The sequence below is a fragment of the Molossus molossus genome, unplaced genomic scaffold (genome assembly GCF_014108415.1).
Source record: "Molossus molossus isolate mMolMol1 unplaced genomic scaffold, mMolMol1.p scaffold_m16_p_3, whole genome shotgun sequence".
In the NCBI taxonomy this organism is placed as follows: Eukaryota; Metazoa; Chordata; class Mammalia; order Chiroptera; family Molossidae; genus Molossus; species Molossus molossus.
The window spans coordinates 80,340,647-80,350,799 of record NW_023425366.1 but is presented as its reverse complement, the minus strand read 5'-3'; positions in this window follow the sequence as shown (position 1 = coordinate 80,350,799).

The following is a 10,153-nucleotide window of genomic DNA, read 5'->3' as shown; positions in this document are numbered from 1 at the left end:
CTAGCTAGAAATAAGTCATTCAAGAGGCCTGGGTCATCAGTACAATAAAGATTGAGGATATGATCTGCATTGCTTTGAATCAGTAGTTTTACTAAGTCAATGTGTCTTTGAAACTGGAGAATTGTGTTTCTCCGTGTGTTGTGACTCTCCAAGTGTCTGTGTTTTTTTATTTATTTTACTTTTTTTTATCCTCACCTGAGGATACTTTTTCCATTTTTTGTTCAGATAGAGTGGGAGGGAGAGAGAGAGAGAGAGAGAAACATCGACGCGAAAGGGATACATCGAGTGGTTGCCACCTACACGACCCAACCATTGCCGGGGACAAACTGCAACCGCGGTACAGGCCCTTAGCGGGAACTGAACCCTGGTCTCTCTGGACCACAGGCCAATGCTGCAACCGCTCAGCCAAACCAGCCAGGGCCAAGTGTCTGTGTTTTTGGAAAGCTGCTGGTTATTCCATTTGGTTTGACTCTGGAAGATCAAATTTCAAAGAAAAAGTCCCAACTGAATTCACATACCCCACCATATTTAATGTTGTTCTAGTAGGACCGCAAACTGAAAAAAAAAAAAAAGAAAAAGAAAATTCCTCAAAATTATGCTGACAGACAACCTGATTAGAATGAATCCATTTGCCTTCATTACAGAAATGTCCATTCAAAGAAACCAATGTTTCCCTTGACACAATAAAAATGTTCATCATAAACATAGGTATGTAGAACGATTATCTTTAATATGTGGCACTTGAACTAAGACAAACCAAGAGTTTTTCTATCGAACATGTATTATTATTATTTACAAAAACTAAAGCAATTTATACTTTAAAGTCACATTTTTTAGACCTCCCTGTAAAACTTCTGCTCTTGTTCCTTTATACCTCATGACAGTTATAAGATTGCAAAATAAATTGTGAATCCTAAGTGCCCTCCGCTCTTTTTTTTTTTTTTTTTTTTTTATCCTCACCCGAGGATATTTTTCCATTTTTTGTACAGATAGAGTGGGAGGGAGAGAAAGGAAGGGAGAGAGAGAAACATCGACGTGAAGGGACACATTGAGTGGCTGCCACCCACACGACCAACCCCGGCCGGGGACAAACTGCAACCGAAGTACGTGCCCTTAGCGGGAACCGAACCCGGGTCTCTCCAGACCGCAGGTCGACGCTCTAACCGCTGAGCCAAACTGGCCAGGGCCCTCCGCTCTTAAGTCAACTTAGATTTAACCCTTAAGATCGTTGTATTTGAATACACAGTTTTATTTGTCCTTAATTTTCTATGTTTATGTTCTAAACCGAGTGTATAGTTCTCTTGTAAATAGTCTTTTTGGAAATATGCAATAAAGTTTAACTAAAAACATAAAAAAATGATACTTGAATGCCACTTTTACATACTATCCAGTGATGACCTAGAGAACAAAGAAAAGGCTATTTAAGGATGTACCCATTTTGTCTTTGATTAATGAAACAAGTGTACTTTTCTTTAAAGTCATTTATTACTTTTCTTACTCAACTTACAGTACATAGACTCTACCAACTGTCTGAGTATCATTCAAGCTGATGTTTTTGTGTTATTTCCCTAGTTAGTTCTGAACGTTGGTATAATAATTGCAATGAAAGCAGAAAGCTGTCCTGATGGCTGGACAGAAATTATTTGCAGCTGCTGGGCTTTGTACCCTTTGTTATGTTTTCCTGGGATTTGGATAGTATCTTCATCTAGACAGGAAGATCTGGCTGCAACTGTCATACAACAAAGCAAACCCTCTGGCTGAGCTGGACTTCCTGTGTAATATCATGAGACCTGCTGCTGGCATGTCACTGGCAACCTTGGGGAATCAATACAGTTGTTTTCCACTGGAGTTCTAGCTTTTTCTCCAATTTAACGCTTGCATCGGACAATCAGGGTTTTCCTTTCACAGAGTAGAAGGTTCATGTAGCTGGCGGGCTTGACTTTTGTTAATGAAAGATCCACTAACCCTCAGATCCTAAGAAACCCAAGTGTCTTGAATAACTGCCCTGTGGCAGCACTTTACAGAGCCTGTACCTCCCGTTTTCTTATTGCAAACAGAAGAGAAAGTCAAGTTTTTGAATAAATAAGGTGGTAGGCATTCTGCATGTTAAAGTCAAACTACATTTCCTTTAGGCGTTCTCTTCCTCTTTGTGGTCTTTTTTTTTAATAAAGTTGAATTTTTTTAATGTACCACAAAGCTTTTTTTTTTCTAATTTTTTACTCTGAGTGATATATGCAGTATGAAGAAAAAATAAAATTGTTTAGACTTGCTTATAATGAAAAGTTAAGAGTATATCTCCAAATAACTTCTTAGTATAAATGTGTGGGGTTCTCCTGATGTTATAGTGCACAGACTGGTTTCCTTCTAGTGCATTCTGAAATATGGCTTCCCCTTCCCTTTTGCATCCAATTCACTTCATTTCATGTACTTTTCTATAGGACCCCAAGAACCATGTGCAGAGCACATTGTTATTAGTAACTTAAATGGGTATCCTCTATTGTATTTTTTTCTCTTCTTCCCTAGCCCCCATTCTCATTCCTTTTCATCCACTTCTCCCCCATAGGTACCCACAGTAATGTATTGACAAGTCTTTAAAATATACGTGCAGTTTTTCTATCTATGCTCTGTTGTGTTTTAGAGTCCTTAGTTTACACAAATGTGCTTGCTCATTCTGTTTCTATCTTTCTCACTAAATTTTCACTTATTTTGTTTTCCACTTTTCTACTTATTGCTGCCCGGTACATCATAGAATACATTCATTTCTCTTTAATATCCATTCCCCTAAATTTCTTTCTGCTCTCTACCGCCATAATGACCGCTGTGTACAGTGCAAAGACCATCCATGTACCCGTCCCCTACACACCTAAGTGAGAATGTATCTGGCATGTATCTCAAGACTGTGATTGCTGTGTCAGAGGCCACACACATTATTCCATTTTCTCTCTTTCACATATTTTCTGAAATCCATCAATTGATTGATAATCATTGCTCCACTCTTGTTCTCTTTGCTTTTATGTGTTAATTCATCTTGCACTCCTAAATTTTTATTTCAATAGTCTTGAGATAGATCGGAGGCAAATGTGTATTTTCAGTCCAACATTTGAACTAAATGTCAACCTATCTCCTTTTCAGTGATTATAGTTGGCTTGGGGTGTGGCACAGAGGGTGGAGGATAGGAGAGAGAGAGAGCAAAAGGCATTCCTGTTGATGGTAAGCTGTGTGCCATTGGCTGTAAACTTTTCATCGGAACCCATTACCTGAGAAATGAGACATAAACTAAAATGAAAGATTGCATTTAACTGAAGGTTAAGTGTTGGCAGCCATCACTGTTTTACAGTTTAGAGGGCACCAGACTGCCTTCCAACCCCAAAGTATAACAGCATTTCTGGAACCAAAGACCATGTTAGCTGACCCTCACTCTAGGCCTTAAAGCCACTGGACTCCCATTTCAAGGTTACTGTTTTTCTTCAGTGTTACAGCAAACTGTGCTGTGTAAGTCTTGCAAAGTACAACCATTTCGGTAGTTCATTTGACAGGACTTTCCCTTGGATTTCCGAGGGTTTTGTGATTGCTGTAACAAGGCACCTCCGGGAGTACTGCTGTGGAGTAATCAGAACTGTGTTTTCTGGGCCAGTCAACCAGGAGGCTGCGAGAGGGCTGAATCCAATTTGTACTTGGAAAAAGCTGGAGCAGGACTTTATAAAAAGGGGAATGTATTGCTATCAGGTCTGCCTACATCTCAAACAGCATTGCCTGTGGTCATGTCAAGCACTTTATTAAATTAAAGTTTTCTGTGTAAAACCTGTCAGGGATGTCTTTGGTTAGATTTGAACAGTCTCTGAAGAATAGCCAAGGAAACCCAGGTGACAAGGCATTCAGCTACATTTCAAGGTTCTTAATCTTCATTTTTTCCATTTTTTTATACTCATTAAATTATCCAAAATACAAGTTACTAGTCTACATTGTTCAAGGTGGTTGTCCCACTGAAGTTCTTCTCTTTCTTGCCCAAATTGGACCTTGGCAGCTAATAACTGCATCTCATCGAGATCAGTGGCAGTGAAAGCTTGTAGCGGTACTATGATCTTGGGGAGCAAACATTCGAATTGAAGTCATGATCCTGCCTACTGTTACCCACTGTCTTATTAACTGTGTAATGAAGATAATGGTAATACAAGTCCTGCTGTTATCAGTGTAAGTGGGGTATCCATTGGTGGAAGGGTGTTGGGGTTGCGTCCTTATAATATCTTAAAAAAAAAGAATTTTCTAAGACTTTCATGGAAAATGGAGTGATTTTTACTTGTGTGGAATTATATCCCTCAGTTTCTAAAGTCCCATTTCCCTTAAACCAGTCCTGGAAAGGTGCGGCTGGGGATTCAGAGAGCTCGGAGCAAAGCCAGTGTCCACAGTTTCCATTCTGTGGTGGAGCTGGGTCCTACACAGCACCAGGCTAGTTCCAGTCCATTTTGTGGGGTCCACATGGCTGTGAGCCATGTGGGTGAATGCAGGATAGCATGCCCCTTGAAACAAGAGAGCCAGGAGTCCAGTGCACAAGAGAGTGAACCAAGAGAGGGAACTTCTTTGCTTAGGAGCTTATGCATCTCAAATCTTCCCAAGCTTGCAGTGGCCATGCCTAATCTGGCCAATGACCAGTTCCCAGGTGTGACTGACAGGCAAGTACCTTCCCTATGTCACCCAGACTTTACTGGGCATGCATCAGTGTGGCCTTCCCATTGCTCCTTTCCAGTCAATTAATAACCAGGTTATTTGCAATGGTATCACACCTATGTTAAAAGTTATTCTGAAGACCAGGTAAAATAATGAACAAGAGGATTTAAGTTTTGCATCCTGAATTGTGTTGCAGTTCCCCCCTCCCCAATGCATATGCTAAAGTTCTAAATCCCAGGACCTCAGAATGTGACTGTAATTGGAAATAAGGATTTTAAAGAGTTGAGTTAAAATGAGGTCTTTAGGGTGGTCCCTAATCAAATATGACCAGTGTCCTTATAAGGAGAGGAAATATGGACACATAAGGAGAGACACCAGAAACATGCACAGATAAAGGGATGATCATATGAGGACACAGCAAGAAGGTAGCATCTGCAAAAGGCCTGAGAAGAAACCAGATTTGTTGATATTGGACTTCTATTCTCCATAATCATGAAAAAATAGATTTCTGTTGTTTAAGCCATTTAGTCTATGGTATTTTGTTATGGCAGCCTGAATAGATGAATACTAGTACCTGATAATGCATTGGGATTGTCACTTTCATGTTAATCTCTTTGACCTTCACAACTCCAACAAAATTCATTTAGCATCTACCATACTGCACTACGCACTGGATATGTAAGGGGAACAAAAAGATATCATACCTGTCCTCAAGGTATATATTCAGTTTAAGAGGGTGGGCAGCCAGTAAGTATGCAGGCAAATATTTTCTAATAATGCCACCCATTCGGTGCTTTGAATTTATCCTTTTTATTGATTACTTTTTAACACATTTTAACTTTGCATATTTATTTTGTTTATAAAATTATTTTTCTAATAGAATGTAAGCTCTGTGGGGCCAGAGATATTTGTTTTCTTCGATGTTATATCCACAGCTACTAGAACAGTGTGTGGCACATAGTGGGGGACCCAAGATATTTTCCAAGTGAGTAATTACAGCTTAAACTAAACAACTTAAAATGCATGATCAGAGTGTTATGATAAAAAATAACATATAGATTAGCTAAGGCTCAGAGACAGAAACTTCTTTATAGTCACTGAGTCCATACATGATAGAGGTGCTCTTGGAAGCCAGGCCTATTGGATTCTAAACCTCTTACTGTTTTCTGTATCAGTTTGCTCTCTTCTGAAAGGTTTCTTCACTTAGACCTATAAAGAGATGACACAAAGATTAGTTAAAAACTTTAACTACTCTATGAAACAAACTTATTACTGAGCATATTAATATTTAACTGTAGTAGGCAAAGCAGCAAATGATAAATAATATACAGATAACCTTGGACTTAACAGTCAGTTCCTCACTTCTTGTAGTATAGACTCTCACCAGGGAGACTTTGGCTTTCTCTCTGGCCGAGTCCTGGCCTGCGTCTTCTTGTTCAGTTGTCTCCATTCTATATCTCCAACCCAAGTCACCCACAATGTAAACTATGCTCTTTGCTTCCAATATGTGTGGAACTATCTGTTCTCTGTGGTGGAGACCTAAGAGACTGTGCACTCCACTTCTCCGCACTTCACCAGGCTGCAGCCAGAGCACCGCATTCCAATGTGGCTGTACCGGTACCCCGGCTGCACTGAATCGGCCAGGGGAACTTGGTCATGGACGCAACTTGGTCACTGAGCTGCTTTCCTGAGAGTTCAGTCAGGAAAACGAAGGAGTTTTACTAGCCATGCTTTCTATTATGTGTAGCAAGAGTGATGAATGGAACAAAGCGGAGGGGTGGAGAGATTCCCAAAAAGTGTTTTGAGTCCCTGGTTCAAAATGTCTGTCATCTCCAGCTGCATGCTTAAGCCTGAGTTTTGTAAAAATACTCTGGTCTCATTACAAAGATTTTCCTTTTCACGTAACTGGTTCCAGTTGGTTTGTGTCATGTGTTTACAAAAGCAGCCTAATTGATGCGACTTCCAGCCTCCCTGTCTTCGGTGGCTCAGACTCTGTTTCTAGAGAGCCGACTACACAGACTTATCTTTCAAATGTTTTTTTTTTTTTTTCAATTTCTAACTAAGTTTTTTGCTGCATGGAAAAAGAACCTGTGAAAAACACAGCTGTGGCAAAAATTTTCACCTTGACTGACCCCGAGTGTGGCAGTGGGGGAGGTTTTATAGGCCTTTCTGGCTTCAGACAGGAAAAGGACAATCTGGATAGGGTCTGTGATGATGCTTCATTTCTTGACATACATGTCCCTCTAAAGACACCCACTCTTGCTGCTGTGTGCTGGTGTGGAGCTGTCCGTTTCATGGAACTTTGCAAACTTGAGAGCGTTCATTCAGCAAAGGTTGGTCAGTGCCTCTGTGGCCCAGGCTCCGTGGTAGCTGTGGAGGTAGAATCTGAAAAAGATGTGTTGTGGGTGGGGCAAAGGGAGGAAGGAGGAAATGATTGATTTGCTCAGCATGGTGGATTCAAGGAAGGCCTCCTGGAATAGTGACGTAGGAGACACACCTCAGAGGACAGCCAGAGCTCACAAGGCAGAGCAGACACAGCCACACGTGCAGGGGCAATTCGAATGCCCAGCGGAGTGCTTCTGGAGAGCAAATGGGAGAGAGAGAGCAGAAGAGACTGGAGAATGCGCAAGGACCAAATCCTGGGGGACCTTTGTACCCTGCAATGGAAGCCAGAGTTTATTCAGTAGATCTGTGATTCTCCATCTGCAGTCCATATGAAAATCTCCCGAAGAGTTTATTAAAATTCACACCCTCGCCCTGGGCCCCATCTCCAGAAATTCTGGTTCAGGAGGGCTAGGATGGCAGCCACGAAACTTAATTTTTGAAAGATTCTTAGAATGACTAATATGTTGGTGGTTCATGGAGAAATGCTTTGAGTCAGTAGTATAGAAGTGAGAAGTCATGAGAGGCTTTTTATCAGTTGGAGTACCATTATTAAGTTGTATTTGAGAAAAATTGAAGAAAGAATGGATAAAGGATGACAAAAGAGGTGGTAGAAAATGATGGAAAGGTTATTGCAGGGGCCCAGGGAGGGCTGACAAGGCTGGAGCAGAAGCACCAGAGAAGGGAGGACAGGCTGAGGGGTATATAGGAAATAGTGATGGATGATAGTGACAGATTAGCTTTCGGTAATTAAGAAGGGGGTTTCTGGCTCAGGTTGGATGGGTTATATCACTAACCAGAATCAGCAACATAGGAGTACAGCAGGTTTTGAGAAAAGATGGTGAGTTCAATAATTTGCATTATACACAATATGTCACTACTTTGTTATTTGAGAGTGAGAGCAGACTTTGTGTAATGGTTAAGAGCACAGGCTCCTTCAGTTTCCACCCTGGCTCTACCACTTACTAGCTTTCTGACTTTGAAAAAGTTACTTAACTTTTCTGTGTCTCCATTTCTTTATCTGTAAAACAAAGTTAGTAATATTTCCTTCCTCATGAGGATTGACTGAGCTGATGTTTGTAAAACACTTAGAATGGTGCCTGGCAGAGAGAAAGTCTCTATGATGAATACACAAATAACCACATCTGACTAATATTGTGAACACGAACAGTCAAGCTGGAGAGACTCTGTTATGCTTCATGCCTATTGTCACAAGCCTTGTTAGGACCACACGTTTTGTAGCTGGAGGTAAATTTTAAACAAAAGAATAATATTTCTCCTGATATTGGTGGACTGTGTTTTCTTTGTTTTGCTTTGGGAAATGAAGGGATTTGGTACTGATGGCCCGAAAATACTAACCTCCCTCCTGGAACTGTGTGTGGGAATTACACTTCATTGGGAACTGATGACTTGACCCTCTGGAGAGCTTTGGGATTCATGGTCAAGGGAGGAGAGTTGACAGACTGTACCCAGGCTTCACACGTAACTCTGAGCCCTCTCATCGCTGATGGCTGTTGAAATCCAGGTATGGTTTCCGCATCTGGAAGAGGAAGAAAGAAGTTCTGTCCACCAGTTAGAAACTACCTCTATCAGTAAGAAGTATAATGAGAGTTAAGCTGGATGTTCCAGAACTGATGGGTTAACTTGATTATTTCTGAATGCTGTTTTTGAATTATAATATTGTTTTATCTATACTGTAAAGAGATAAACTGAGAAGGGGAGAGAAAAGACTGGGTAGAAACTTCTGGTCTAAGAAAGAGCTTGATGTCCAAGAGCCACTGTATAAATTATTGTGGGATATTCTGAGTGGTAGAAACCACAGTAAGCTTACCATGTTGCTAAATTTTTTTTTTCCTGATACATTTATGAAAAGTGATTTTCTCAGCAAAAATATAACAAGGGCAGGTTTAGTCATTGGTCCACCACTCAAAAATCTTGTACTTTCAAGATCCTAGATCTGTAGGAATGGTACCCATCATTCATTTTGAGTATGGAAAGTTCAAGATTGTGGTAAAAAAATTGGATGATGCTTCAAGTTTGCCTGGCATTCAGAGAGCTTTGTGCTTGAAATACGGTTAGAAGAATGTGCTTCTGCAATCTCTCTTGAGTCTGTTCTGTAACAGGAGAAGCAGCTTCAAGTGCCATCAGGGGCCACGCAGCTAACACACGAGGAAATGGACAGATGGGGCTGTAGTGAGCCTGGATCTGCATGATTCTTCCAGAAACAGCAACAGTCTCTCCTCTCTGCCCAATAAGGGCCTGCAGTTGCCACTTAACCCAGTATTTTAATGTGAGGCGAGAAACCTATACACTTTGTGTAAAATTTACAGATATTATATTGTTGGTTTAGTTTCTTTGAAAAATGAAATCCAGCTGTGATTTTGGTTCATTTGTTGTAACAACCTACCAGGTTGCAATTGGCAGACTACAGTGATAATGAAAACGAAAGACAAAACCTCCTTCCTGGTGCTGCATTCACCCTCTTTGCTGAGCAAAGAGATCTGTGAACAGTTTAACTTAAGATTTCCAAAGTGCATTTGAACAAAAAATCTGTTTTTTGTTGAGTAGGGTGTATGAGGACATGCTATCTATAATTTCTTTTTAGCTGGTATTGCATATTTAGAGACACCCTGGAAACTGAGATCCTCTGTGTGACTCTGACTCCATGTTTCTGTGAAGGTGTTCTTTCCACAATGAAATAACACAAAGGCTCAGTTTTCTATACTGAACAGTCTCTGAGTTAGATTTTTAAAGAGCACCATTTTTTTTTCTTTTTTCTCAGTGGACAGAACAAGTGCACCTTCGTGGATTTCTTTCCTAAGCTTTAAAAGACCAATGCCGCGGACTGGGGATGGAGAGTGACTACTTAACAAGTGGGGCATTTCACTCTGGAGTGGTAGAAACGTTCTGGAATTACACAGTGTTGATGGTTGTGCAAAACTGTGAATGTATACTGGAAGCCGCCGAGTTGCACACTTTGAATTGGTTGAAATGGTGAATCATGTACGTGAATTTTGTCTCGTGCATCTTCACCATTAGAGGGCATGCAGTACCAGATGGGATGCATTATTTTGTTTTGTTTTGTGACTAGATGACTCCATTCTCA